The 14,391-nt window shown below is 34.6% G+C and overlaps 1 protein-coding gene across 1 annotated transcript in view; it reads right to left on the bottom strand.

Moving 5' to 3' along the window:
* The window catches only part of Sppl3 (signal peptide peptidase like 3), a 36,767-nt gene extending 23,611 nt beyond the window's left edge, over positions 1 to 13,156 (bottom strand). Inside the window, exon 1 of the mRNA XM_015505196.2 lies at positions 13,052 to 13,156. The gene's annotated coding sequence lies outside the window, so the exon portion shown is untranslated. The remainder of the gene's footprint in view (positions 1 to 13,051) is intronic.
* Positions 13,157 to 14,391: the final 1,235 nt, after the last annotated feature.

Genomic DNA, 14,391 nt, shown 5'->3' with positions numbered 1-14,391 from the left:
TAATTGCAAAAAATTTTTTTTAATTAGTTATTAATTATTAATTCCATCCAGTGTATTTAAAAAAACTCAGATATTTTCATCTTCATTTCTATAGATTTCATTTAGATCTTTTAAACTATCATCCATATAACTAACTTCTACTGTACATGTGGAATATAGTTATATGTTTTTAAAAAATATTTATTTTTTAGTTGTAGTTGGATACAACACCATTTATCTATCTATCTATCTATCTATCTGTCTATTCTCATTATGGATCACATCTTCCTTCCTCTTTGCTTGTCTGACAATGTCTGGTTATACACCAGACATTGTGCATTTTACCTTGCCTCAATATTTTTATGTTTATATTGGCTGCTTAATATTTTAATACTCCTGTAAATTCTGAGCTATCATCTGGGATGCTGTTATTAGGAAATAGCTTTATTTGTTCAGGTTTCGCTTTTATGATTTAAGTGATTCCAAAGAAGTGCTTAGTAAAGGGTAATTAATCTCTATCAATGAGGCAAGGTCTGAATCAAATCAATGCCATGTAAATCATAAGTTTTTCCAATGTAGCTAATGGGAATAGGCATTCTTCCCTCTCATCTTCTCAAATTATTTTTCTTTCACTATAGGTAATCTGCTCACATGCACACACTGATCAATACTATAAGTGCTCAAAGGATATGTCGGCAGACCTCTGGGATTTTCTTTCTTTCTTTTGTACTCTGCACTTTTATTAGCTCTAGTTGCTTTGGTCATTCTCGACTCTCAACTCCTTGACTTACAGAATCTGCCTGCCTCCATGATCTAGAAACTGTCTTGAGATAGCAAACTGGGAAATTATTGTTTCAAGTATTATATATGGTAATTTTTTGTGAGGGGAGGTTGTTGCAGGTGGCATGATAATCCAGTTCCTGATACTACATCTTGGCTGGAAGCAGACGTGCCATTAGGTAGTTAATCTTTTAAACATGATACAAACTGAGCTGACTTTGAGTGAAGGAGAGGCCTCTTTTCACTTCTTGTTCATGCCTTTAACAGTCTCCGGGATACTGGAACACTGATGAGTTGTATCCTTCTCTTCAGAAAAGTAAAGAATGTTATCCTGAAGAGGTCACAGTCTGTCCTGGGACTTTTAGCCAAACTACTGGGCTAAGGCTACACTGATAATGTGCTCGACTCTACAGTGTGCCACCCCTCTCACCCCAAATCTTTTGATGAATTCAAGAGATCTGTCCCATTACTCTCATAGCCTGACTTCACCTGCCACTTGGTTTCATGTACACGGTAAAACTCTTTTATTTGTTATAGGTATTGAAGAAGCCCCCGTTGACATGCCTGTAATTAGAGGGTAACCTGAGCCAGGCATGGTGGTACCCCCAGGTACTTGGGAGGCCGAGACAGGAGAATCATGAGTTTCAGCTTGAGGTCAGCCTGGGCAACTTGGGAAGAACTTGTCTCAAAAAGTGTATAGAATACAGATTGGTTAGGTATGCTTCACACTGATCCCTCAATAAATCTGACTAATCAGTTATTTGGCAAACTGACCCACTAGAGGGCAGTCCCCATGGATGACAATTCCTCAAAAGGACTGAAGGAGAAATTTTGGTAGATGTGGTCAACTTCCTAAACCATGGCAGAAATATGGGTAAGACAACTCTACTAGAATATGGTCCGGACTCTGGTGTGTTAGCTTCCCTGGGGTTTTAAAACGACGAGGATAAAAAACAGTTTTGGATTATTTCTCTACCCATCAGAGGAAGACACTTTGGCAGGGAATAAAAACATACTAATTGCTTCTACCTCATTCAGTCCTAGAGCAATTGTTATAGTGACTGGCAATGGAGAAAAAAAATTTTCTCTTGTCAATTTTGATTAGTTCCAGATACAGATTTTGTATATATTTCCCATGCCAAGACACCTGTGGGGTTTCAGTGCGTGGTTTCATTTCTATGGCCTTTTAAACTTTACTTCATGTGTTCTCATGGCAGAGCTCAACATCTGTGGAAACTAAAGGCTAGGACTGGTGATTCATTTAATTAGAACATGTCTGAAGTCAATGGACATGAAGATTGCTTCTTCCCTTTGGAAAGATAAGTATTAATTTATATTGAGTTTTCCAAATTCACTTATGAATGGAAATAATAACAACAACAACAATAACAACTATACTTGTTATGCCTACTCTGCTTCTCAGAATCTGGTGACAGCTTGGTAAATTTAAAAGATTCTTTATGCACAGCTCTACTCTGGGGGCGACCTACTACAGATCATTAACTTCCCCTATTCTAGAATTTTTTTTTTAATATTTATTTTTTAGTTATCGGCGGACACAACATCTTTGTTTGTATGTGGTGCTGAGGATCGAACCCAGGCCGCACGCATGCCAGGCGAGCGCGCTATCGCTTGAGCCACATCCCTAGCCCAACTTCCCCTATTCTTCTTGTTGGCATTATGTTGATATTCTGGACTAGAAAGTTGTCAGTCCTCTCTGCTTTTACCCAAGGCACAGCTTTTATACACTCTCCTTCATAAGACTGGCTGAGTGAGGCTGAGTGGAAATGGCAAGGCAGCCTAGGCTGAAGGGTCATACAACTCCAATTCAATTTATTACCTGACGACTACTAAAAACTCTACCTTGGTTATTTTGAGGCAAGGGTTTCCCCCTTTTCAAATACTAGGTAGTTGTGCTTAACCTAAAACCTGTTTTAGCTGGTCCACTTTCTTAAAACCTAGTTGGTAAGAACTGCTACAGAGACAGGAAAGCCTTATGCAGGACAATGAGGTTCTACGGGGCAAGAGAGCATTCTTTTTATTACTGGTCTTTCAGTAACTGAAAGCTGATTCTGAATTTCTCATCACTTGAACAAGCTTAAACTAAGCTTCGTCTGATCATGAGAAGTAAACATGGGTCACCATTACCAAAAACTAACATCTGGCTAAATGATAAAGTGGGGTTCCACATATTAGTTGAAGCTGGGAAGAGTCAAATCTTCCAGCTCTACAAAATAATATCAGTGGGAGTAGGTTTAGAAGATCCCTGGCTACTGTTACCTACACTGACAGCTAATAGCCAACTGAAGTTGTTTAAATATCTTTGCAGAAGATTCTGTCTTCAGGACCAATTTTATTACAGGTCTTTATCCCAACTTACTTGGTAATTTATTAACTCTACAAACATCAAACTGCTTGGCTGGACCTGGAACAATCTGTTCTATCTTCATAGATGATTACCCATCATCCTCCCTGCCAACCTCACCATCATAGTTTTTTTATTACTGCTATACAATGACATATAATATGACGATACATCACAATGTTATTACTACACATTCTACCCAAATTACACCCTGGTATCTGCTTAGTAAACAAGTCTGGGTTACTAACATGAATGATTAAATGACAAAAAAAAAAAAAAAAAGTAGGACTTGAGCTATGGCTGTTTCATTACAGATAACCATTTAACACTGTTAAGAAAAAAAAAGATCCATCCAATTACAGCGTACTTGTTTTTCCTGTCATTTACTATGACTGAATGGAAGTAGTTGTGGGTCAAGTTACAGAACATAAACAAATTTCCAATTATTGATACATGTATATAAAACCTCCAATGAGAATTAGCTACTGGTCAAAAAATGGTGAGTAGGCTTCCTGTTGTAGCATTAGGCCAGTGGCTGCATACTATTCAAAAATAGTATTTTAATGTTGCAGGATTCAACTGGGGTTCATGCAAGATAATACAAAAAATATATAAGAATGAAGATGTAAAATAAGGCATTAAGAAGACTTCTTGAGAACCTTCATAATGACAGGGTGTTTCACATTTGAGAGAGTACTGGGCCTGACCATGAGGTCTGAAGACCAGTGGACAAAACAAAAACAGAAGGATCAATTCTGCCTTGAATCACATCTGAAAAAGATTATTCAGAAAAGAAAATAAAGGAGAATGGGTAAAAAGTAATCAAGTAGTTGAAATCTGTGGATGTAGCTGTCCTTTTATGAAGCTGGTTAACCCTGAAACATACGCTTTAAATATTGTGCTATGAGCACAGAGTCCATGTCCAGAGTGCTTGCCATTCATATTTATCAAGAGGTCAACATTCAAGAATAGCCAGTTGAAGAATTAACAACTCATTCACTTCTCCAGATATTGTAAAATATAACCTCAGGACATACTTAGCAGTGAGCTGACCATCTGGACTACAACTTCCTGCTACCTGCTGTACACCTCCAATTTTGGTGAAACTGATTTTGCTGAGATACATTTTTGTTCAATACTACCAGCTTATATTAAAGGATATTACAATTCATTCAACAGACATTTACTTGAATGCCTACTATATGTGGCCTCTTCATGTGGGTGTTTGAGATAAATGTTTATCTAATCTTAAAACCGAGTTAAGATTAGATTATTAGTTATGGTTCACCTGCACAACTGGGTTCAGGTTCTATTTACTGAAGGACACTGAAAGTTTTAAATTTCTTTCTTAAAGTTGGCTGCTAAAGTTTACCATGGTATTTGTGAAACACCAGTATTAATAGTGTGGGCATGTGATTTTTGGGTCATTTTTGGCTCTATTTTGTCTCTACCTATACTTTTCTTTAGCTCCACGTTAATTTAGCTTATCCTCTCACTTAATAAAACTTGGTAAAAGGTCTGAAATCCTTTTTAACAGGGTAGAAAAAAAATGAACAATTGCAGGAAGCAAAATGGAGGTGAAAACACATTAATTTGTTCCAAGTTATACTTGTTCATCCATTTTAATTCTGATAACTGAGTACAATACTGAAAGTGAACATCATGAAGGGGAGAATTCACTGGCCAAAGTAAACATTACAAGGCTGAACTTAGTTTTAAGTTAAATATGTGTTCCCAGAAGACTTACAGTAGGTTTTTAAACATTTTGAAAATAAATTGAAAATATATTGTTAAGTATATAAAGAACTTGTTCATATACATCATAATGAATATAATCATTCCCTACATCATCTAACAAATTAAATGATATTTTTTTATGCATGACAGATTATGAAATGACAAAGAGCAGCTCCAAAGACAGTAAACACATTGCACACCATTAGAACATCATGACATTAATGAACAACAGTGACTTCCTTTGAATAACCTAGCCTACTATGATTACATGCATTTAGTATGGAGGGAAGTAAAAGCAGATAAAGTACAGCTTTAATTATCTCTGAAGTCTTATTAATCTGATGACACCATATCCCACAGAGTTTTTGAGTATAAGCAAATAAAATTTCCTCACCATTAAAGAATGTAAAGGTAGAAGATACTTTCCTTTAAAAAAAAGTGTATTTATACTGAAGTTATAAAAGTCTTATCATTCTGTAACACAGCAGCTTAAAAATAAAAACACAGAGGGTTTTAAGGGAGACAAGGTATGAGGGAGAGGGAAAAGAAAGGGAGGAAGCATGAAGTACACCTTTCTTTTGGATTTATTTCAAACCTGTTATTTCTTGTCAGAGACTCCTGCTGGGACAGAATATCAAGTCTTAAGTTAGTTACAAGCTAAGAAACACCAAACCACCTTCATATCTGCATGAAGTATATTTTTCTTTTAATTTTCTTTTGGATTTATTTCAAGCTTTGTCGTTTCTTTGTCTGAGACTCTAAATGGAACAGAATGTCAAGTGTCTTGGCAGTTACAAGGTAAGAAATTCCAAACCAGATTCACCTTGTAATTCTTTGGCCAACCTGATTGTAACAGTTCGTCCTATTCTATTACTTTTATTTTTCTGTTTGGTTAGTTTTTTGTTTTTCTTTCTGTTAACAGTCTCCTGTAGATTTGTCATACTCTTCAAGAACATGCTGATTATGATAAATTATTCCACATATATATCCACCCCATCAACTGGAAAGATTAAGAGGCAGAAGTGAGCTTCAAGTAATACAGGAAGCCTTGCAAAGCTCAGCCAAGGGATGGCAAATGTATCAAAATCTGATACAGCTAAGTTAACAGAGGGAAATTTATACTAGTTTTAAATGCATACATAAAAAGGAAAAGGTTTCAAAAATCAATAACTTGAATTTCTACCTTAAGGAATTAGAAAAACAAGTAGAAATAAAATCCAAAACAAGCAGAAGGGAATAAAAAGATTAATCAATGAAAACAAAACAGAAAAAAAAAATCAGTGAAAACAAAAGCTGCTTTTTAGAAGTGATCAACAAAACTGATAAACCTTTTTACACCAAAGACATAAATGACTAAAATTAAAAAAAAAAATGAAAGAAGAAACATCGCTACCTACCCTACATTAGAAATTAAACGAATTATAGCTGGACATGATGGTGCACACCTATTGTACTAGCTGCTTGGGAAGCTGAAACAGTAGGATCACAAGTTTGACGAAGATCCTGGGCCACTTAGTGAAACCCTGTATCAAGGTTTCAAAATAAGAAGGGCTGGGGATATAGCTCAGTGATAGTGCTTCTGGGTTCAAGACCCAGTATTTGAGGGGGAAATTATAAAGAACACACAATGCCAACAATTTAAGACACTTCAGGGGAATTGAACAAATTTGATAAAGACACAAATTAGCAAATTGGAAATCTAGCCTTTCAAGAAGAAACGGAATTAGTAGTTAAAAATCTTCCCATATGCAACCATAAGAGACTTGGAATGGAGGCTGGGGATATGGCTCAAGCAGTAACGTGCTTGCTTGGCATGCACGGGACGCTGGGTTCGATCCTCAGCACCACATAAAATAAAATAAAGATGTTGTGTCCATGGAAAACTGAAAATATTAAAAAATTCTCTCTCTCTCTCAAAAAAAAAAAAGAGACTTGGAATGATCATAGTAACATCAGATAGTAAGACAGATATTTTTACTAGAGGTAAACAGAAATATTTTTAAAGGCCAGTCCATCAGTAAACGTATAACAATTATAAATATAAAGAAAGTGAAAAAACAAACCTAAAGATTGAAAGAAATGTTTTGCAAGCATTTATCTGGTAAAGAACTTGTCTTCAAAGTATAAAGAACTCTTTAAAATTCAACAATAAAGAAGAGAACCAAATTTACAAATGGGCAAAATATCTGAATAGACACTTAACCAAACAAAGTACACAGATAGTAAATAAACACTTGTAAAGGTGCTTTGACACTGTTAGTCATTAGGGGAAATGCAAATCAAAGCCATAATGAGATACTACTTCATACCCACTATAACAGAATAGTTACAGTCAAAAAGACATAATATCAAGTGTTGGTGTGGATTTGGAGAAACTGGAATCTTCATACATCACTGCTGGGGATGTGAAATGATGTAGCTACTTTGGCAAACAGTAGAACTTCTTAAAATGTTAAACATGGGAGTTACCATATGACCTAGCAATTTTCCAAAAAGAAATGAAAAATTGTACATAAACTCACAGAATTTATGTAGATAAATTACATATAATATATATTCATAAATTCACAGAATTATTAAAAATAGCCCCAAAGTAGGAATAACCCAAACAAAGAGCGTATTACTCAGCAATAAAAAGAAATGAAATAACCATAAATGACATATTCTTGACATAATGTCAAGTAAGCATTATGTCAAGTCAAAGCACCAGTCACAAAAAAGTTACAATATGTAATATTCCACTTATGAAATGTCCAAGATAGGCAAGTCTACAGAGACAAAGTAGACTAGTGGCTGCTGGGGTAAAAGGAATGAGGAATTGCGGCTAATGGGATGATGCTAATGTCTAAAATTGGATTATGCACTACGTCTGCACAACTTTGTAAATATACTAAAAACTGAACTGTATTAGTTTAAACAGGTGAACTTTATGATATGTATTGCATATCTCAATAAAATCATTAAAAAAGGAACAAAACAGTGAGCCAAGAAGGAAAATCAAGCCAAACCAAAAAATGTCCCACAAAGAAAAGGCTAGCATTACACAGTTTCACTAGTGAATTCTATCAATTAGTTAAAGAAACAAACAAACAACAACAACAAAAAACAACAATGCAATTCTCTACAATATTTTCCAGAAAATAGATTTACTCTATTTCCTAACTTATTCCATGATACTAAAACTTTAAGACCTAACAATAAAGCTGTATATTAATATTCCTCATCACTACAGACACACAAAATCTTTAACAAAATGCCAGAAAACCAAATGCAGCACCATGTAAAAGTAAAGATTACTTACCTTGACCAAATAGCATTTATTGCAGGAAGGCAAGGTGGACTTACCATCCAATAATCTGTTAATGTGCCATACTAATTGAGTAAGGACATAACCCATATGATCATCTCAAAAGATGAATAAAAAACATGTAACAAAATCCAACACACATTTATGAAAACAATTCTCCAAAACCTAACGAGGAAACTTCCTCAACTTGGTAAAGAACATTTATGAAAAACAATCTGCTAACATCACACTTAATGATAAATGCTTTCCCCTAACATTACGAACAAGGCAAGTGAAGATATGTGTTCTTGTCACTTCTAGTCAACACAACTGGAAAAGCTAGCCTGTACAATAAGGGTGTGGTGGGAAGAATTAAACGCTTTCAGATTGAAAGGAAAAAGCGGAGCTGTCTTTATTTGCAGACCACATAATCCTGCATGTAAAAACTCCTAAGGAATCCAACATACAAACAAAAAACTTACCAGCACCAATAAGTTCTTCAAAGCAACAGTATACAACATTAATATACAAAAACCAATTGCATTTCTATATTCTCAGCAATAAACAACCCAAAAATTAAATCTAGGAAAAAATTCCATCAAAAATAAGATCAAGGGGCTAGGGATGTAGCTCAGTGGCAGGATATAGCTTAATGGTAGCCTAACATTCACAAGGCCCTGGTTCTATCACCAGTACCACATAAAAACCCAAACAAAAAAGAATAAAATACTTGGGAATAAATTTAACAAAAGAGGTACAAGCCTTATACAATGAACATTACAAAACTACAAAGAGAAATTAAAGATCTTAATAAATTCAAGCCCGTGGATTCTAAAGAGTATTATTAAGAAAACAATTTTGCCCTAATTACTGGTCTACAGACCCACTGCTCCTAGTAAAATCCCAGCAGGGTTTGTTTGTTCTGGTAGAAACTGACCAGATAAACCTACAATTCGTGTTAAAAAAAAAAAAAAAAAAGATTCACAGTAGTCAGTCTTAAACTACTCAATTTCAACACTTACCATAAAAGCTATAGTAATCAAGACACTATGGTACTAGCATAAGAAGAGATATACAGACTAACAACAGGAATGGGAAGTCTGGTGACTAACCCTTACTTTTACAATTAATGATTTTTGACAACTGTGGCAAATCAATTCAATGGGAGCAAAGGATAGTCATTTTTAACAAATGGTGCTGCAACAACTAGATAGCTATATTCATGAAACTGAATTTAGATTTGTAGGTAACAATATACATAAATATTAATTCAAAATGAATCATAGTCTTAAATATAATAATGAGAAAAATGAGAAAATTTCTTAGTAGAAAATCTTTGTGCCTGGAGTATAGGGTATTGATTTAACATTGGAGCAGCCATCTTAAATGTTAACCACCATCTTATGAGTTAAGTTTTGCTTTCCTATACTTCCTCTTACTGGAACTCCCCCACTCCCATTAGTCACCTACCCCATGGTGTCATCGGCCAAGCCAATCCCATGCTATTCCCATCAGCCTAGCTCTGATGCAAGCACCTTGAGCCTATCCCATAGCGCTACAAGTACAACTCCAAACCCCTACCCCACAAAAGCTGAACCCCGAAACATCTCAGGGCCTCTCTCCTCTGTCTACAGAGGGATGGCCTTTATTTGTCAGCTCTCTTTTCATGGAGATTAGGCAAAGAGCTCTTTGGTACAATCAATACCAAAAGCATGATCCACAAAACAAGAAATTGGAAAAGTTGGACTTGACCAAAATTAAAAACGTTTGACCTTAAGAAACACCATTAAGAAAACGAAAAGGCAAGCCAGAGAACAGGAAAATATTTGCAAATCATAGGCCTGGGAGAGTTTTTGAATGAACATTTCGCTAAAGAAGAAAACAAATGGTCAGTAAGGAAAAGATTCTCAAACTCTTTTTAACATCACTACCTCAGGAAAATGCAGTGAAAACATTATAAAAATACCACTTCACACCCTACTAGAATGGCTACAATAAAAAGATGTTCAACAGCAGGCACTAAAGAAAGTCCTCACCTGCCACTGAACTGTACATTTAAAAAGTTTAAATGGTACATTTTATGTATCACATTTTGTTTACCACAATTATAAAAGCAAAAACAAAGCTAGGGACAGTGTTACATGCCTGTAATGACAGCAACCTGGGAGGCTTAAAAAGGAGAATCGAAAAGTTTGAGTCCAATCTCAGCAACTTAGCAGGACCTTCTCTCAAAAATAAACAAACAGGGCTAGGGTGGTGACTCAGTGGTACAGTGCTCGCCTAGCATGTGTGAGGCCCTGAGTTCAATCCTCAGCACCACATAAAAATAAATAAAGGTACTGTGTCCAATTACAACTAAAAAATAAATAAATAATAAATAAATAACAAATGGCTAGGGATGTAGCTCAGTGGTAGAACATACCTAGATTCAATTTCCAACACTGAAATTTTATATACATACACACACATACTATAGACATATATACATGAATATGAAAATAAAATTTCAGTGTGTATATACATATATGTCTATATCTCACATACATATGTCTCACAAAGAAAGCCTAGCTTTATATGGCTTTGCCAGTAAATTCTATCAAAACTTTAAAGAATAACAATTTCACATAATTTGTTCTGGAAAAACAGAAGAGGAGAAAACACCAACTTATTCTATGAGTTCAATTTACATGTGCACTTAAAGGCATCATTATTTTCAGAAAATGCATTATATTTAAGTATAGAAGACATAAGGTACTAGGACCTTGAGAACTGTTCCAATTCAGACTTTGTTACCAACTAGTTGTGTCTTCTCTGTCAAGTTACATCATCTTCTTGGGCTTCAGTCTTCTCATTTGTAAACAGGAACGTACATCAAAAAAATCTTTTTTTTTAATCTATATGTTATACTATTACACAAAATTTTATTTGACAAATCCTAAATTGGTATAATCATCTGGCAAACAATACAGCAATATATACTAAGAGTCCATCCATACGCTGGTGAATCATGTCCACTTTTGGATATTTATCTCAAGCATATCATCCAATCAAAGTGAAAAAAAAACAGGTATGAAGATGGTCACTTTAACAACCCATATGTCCAGCAAGAACGAAATATCATACACATCTTTTCTATTTATATTTTCAAACTTTCATAAAGTATATCAGGAATTTCATAAAAAATTGTTTTCAGTGAATTATTCTTTTTTGCTATGGTAAGTCATTAAACATAGCATTTACTCTTACAAATGGAAATGTCTGAACATTTAGAATATTGACATATTTCAACTTGCAGTCCTCTTTATGTTTTTTTGGACTGGGTATGTCAACCCACATTATTCTGAATGGTATTAAGTAATGGCTCAGAAGAGAAATTCTTTGAAATTATTGGTAATATTTATTCATAATGATCAATTAAATTATTTGCTTAAGAAAACTGACTACTGTGCATAACTCTTTCTCAATTTGTATTGTGACTCTGAATTTGACATGAGTTGACAGAAGAGAGTCTTAGTCTACCTGTGGAATATGTTGGTTTATTTTCAGCACTTGAAAAACATGCAAAGATACTGGTTTGGGAAGTTACCATATAATTTTTAAGTAAATAGGCATGCTGTAAATGTGTTTTTATGTTTCAATAAAGAGGAAATTTTTTTTTTTTGTGGGAGGGGAGATACTAATACAAAGAAACCTCAAAATTAACAAAAGCTAATATGAAAATAACTACAGAAAATATTTCTTAGGTGAAAGAACCAGAATATAATTAATTTACACATTATATCAGTATATGTACACATTATATCAGTATATGTCAAACAGGCAATTTGCATGAATGAAAGTCCTATTAGGGTTGTGAATCTAAACTGTATTATTCTGAAATGTTGATACATATTATTATACATATGTATTCCCACCTACCCAGTGTGGAAAATAATATGCAAAATACCAAGGGTAGATATTCCAGATATAATATTAGAGAGGTCAAAATCCTTAAGCCTATTTAATTGATCATCCTCATTCCCCTTGAGGTTCTCAATATTTCTCAACCTTTATTTTTAAGTGTGTCAATCACAAAACTACTATTTGAATTGTACAACCACTAAAGCTTCTCTCAATTAAGAATAGTGGTGCGAAGAGTGTGTCTAGTTTCTTGGTTTTTCTTCTTATTCCTATGGCCGCCTGATAAATGAGAATTTCACCAGGATCCAGTCTTAGTATTTACGAAGTGAGCACAACTCTAATAAAAGTAGGTTGGACCCTATGAAATTGTTTGCAGGTCAAAAAAGTTCATCAGCAATTTCACAGGGTTCAACCTATGTCAATATCTTTGTATTAAAAAAAAAAATAAGGAAAATTTCCTAAGGATATAATTTACTTGCTTAAAGGCATTTCATGGTGAAATAAAAAATTTCATGAGCTTCTTAGATACGGTTTTATTTTGGTTTCCCTGGCCCTTCTAAGTCTTCTAAAGCTTTGTGGCTATGCTTTTTAGGTTAGGGGGGAAAAACATGAAATTTTCTTTATCATATATTTTATTACAGGAATATCTAGTAATTTTTTTTGTACGCTGGAGTGTCTTTCTATGTATTTTTTTCCCCTTCGAGACTCTAGAACTCAAGAACTCTTTTCATAACTTTCCCAACAGTGAGTACTCTTAAGTCAGTTGTTTTCGTAATTTTAAGCAACTAGTTTTTGCCTGTTTGCATTAGTAAGCTAAAGTCATAAGCAAAACCAAGTGTTTAAAATCGGCCAACTAAAGAATATTAACATCACCCTGTTCTAACTCGAATTCTGCTGAAGTCTTGTTTCTCTTCATAAAACAATTAAGTTTTGGTGTCAACACTTCTAGAACAATGCTCCTTCCACATCCAATTGAAATCAGCCCCATTTTGAGAACATCTTACCTGAAACTACCATAGACTATAAGAAGAATGGATATCAGAAACGTAGACACTTGACTGGAATCCACCAGGGAATAGGCCCTAGAGAAATAAAGAGGGAAAAAAATTATGTTATATGCAGCAAATCCTCATGGAGCTTACAATCTGTGGTCTTTAAGATGACAAATATATGCAAATTAAAACTAGCAAAATAACATTAAAATTAAAGTGTGATTTGCTAGTTCCACATGAGGAATAAACAGTAAGTTCATAGTTATTATAGTTAATATTCACAGGATATTAAGTGATAGACATCTAAGTAAAAATTCCACCTCTTTATGATATATAATGTATTTGTAACATCCATTCTCAATTTTAAAGGTATCCAAATATCTACCAAATATATGCCGTCAGAAAACTCCATTTACACTGGAATCACTAGTAGCTAAAACCATAGCCTTTTTTTCTTTCTTTCTTTTAAATTGCTGATAGACTTTTATTTATTTATGCGAAGTGCTGAGAATCAGACCCAGTGCCTCACATGTGCCAGGCAAGAGTGCTCTGCCGAACCCTAGCCCTAGCCCTAGCCCCCTAGGCCCACTTTTTAAATTTTGTGCCAGGGTCTCAGTAAGTTGGCCTCCTGAGTCACTTACAGGCGTGCATTTTTCCTGCTGCCTTGTGCTTTGCCTTACTGCCCCTTTGCTGCAAAATTCAGACCCAGAAAACTTCATGATACAGAGAGTACTCCTTTCTTTGTTTTAATTAAAACTTCCAATTTTAATGAACACAACTTTCAACCTCATTCTTGATATTCTCATTTTCTGAGTTACTAACTACAGCAGTATTTCCCAATGATTCATACTTGTTCATCTTATTTGACTTGAACTTTTTGAATTCGGAGTGAAATAGAAATAAATGGATGCCTTTACTCTTGCTTCTCTTTTTGGTTGATTAAAGATTTAATGAAAAAAGGAACATTTGAAACAATCTTTTATCACAGGTAAACCATGGGATCTCACAGGTAAATATCACACATGCCATGCCATTGAATGTTCAAGTCTTCTCTGAAAACAGCATTAGGAAGAAATGCATTTTGCAATTTTGGGAGATACACTTTAATAACTTCTATCTAGCCTAAAGGAATCATAAAAACATTGATATTTTACATTTTAAGTGTGCACAGAAATCATTCCTAGAAAATAACATCTGCTTGGCAAATGTGAATACGTTAGCAAAAACATTCTGCTATCCTGCAACAACTTTTTATGTTTCTTTCCCCCTATTTACCAGGGAACTGTTAAACACTTAAATTCTCTAAGTTTAGGGGCTTCTTGGCATCGATGCATTACATTTTCTGAATCACC

This window comes from Marmota marmota, unplaced genomic scaffold (genome assembly GCF_001458135.2).
Source record: "Marmota marmota marmota unplaced genomic scaffold, marMar, whole genome shotgun sequence".
NCBI classification, from domain to species: domain Eukaryota; kingdom Metazoa; phylum Chordata; class Mammalia; order Rodentia; family Sciuridae; genus Marmota; species Marmota marmota.
Note: the sequence above shows the minus strand (reverse complement) of the source record. Positions and strands in the feature narration are given on the sequence as shown.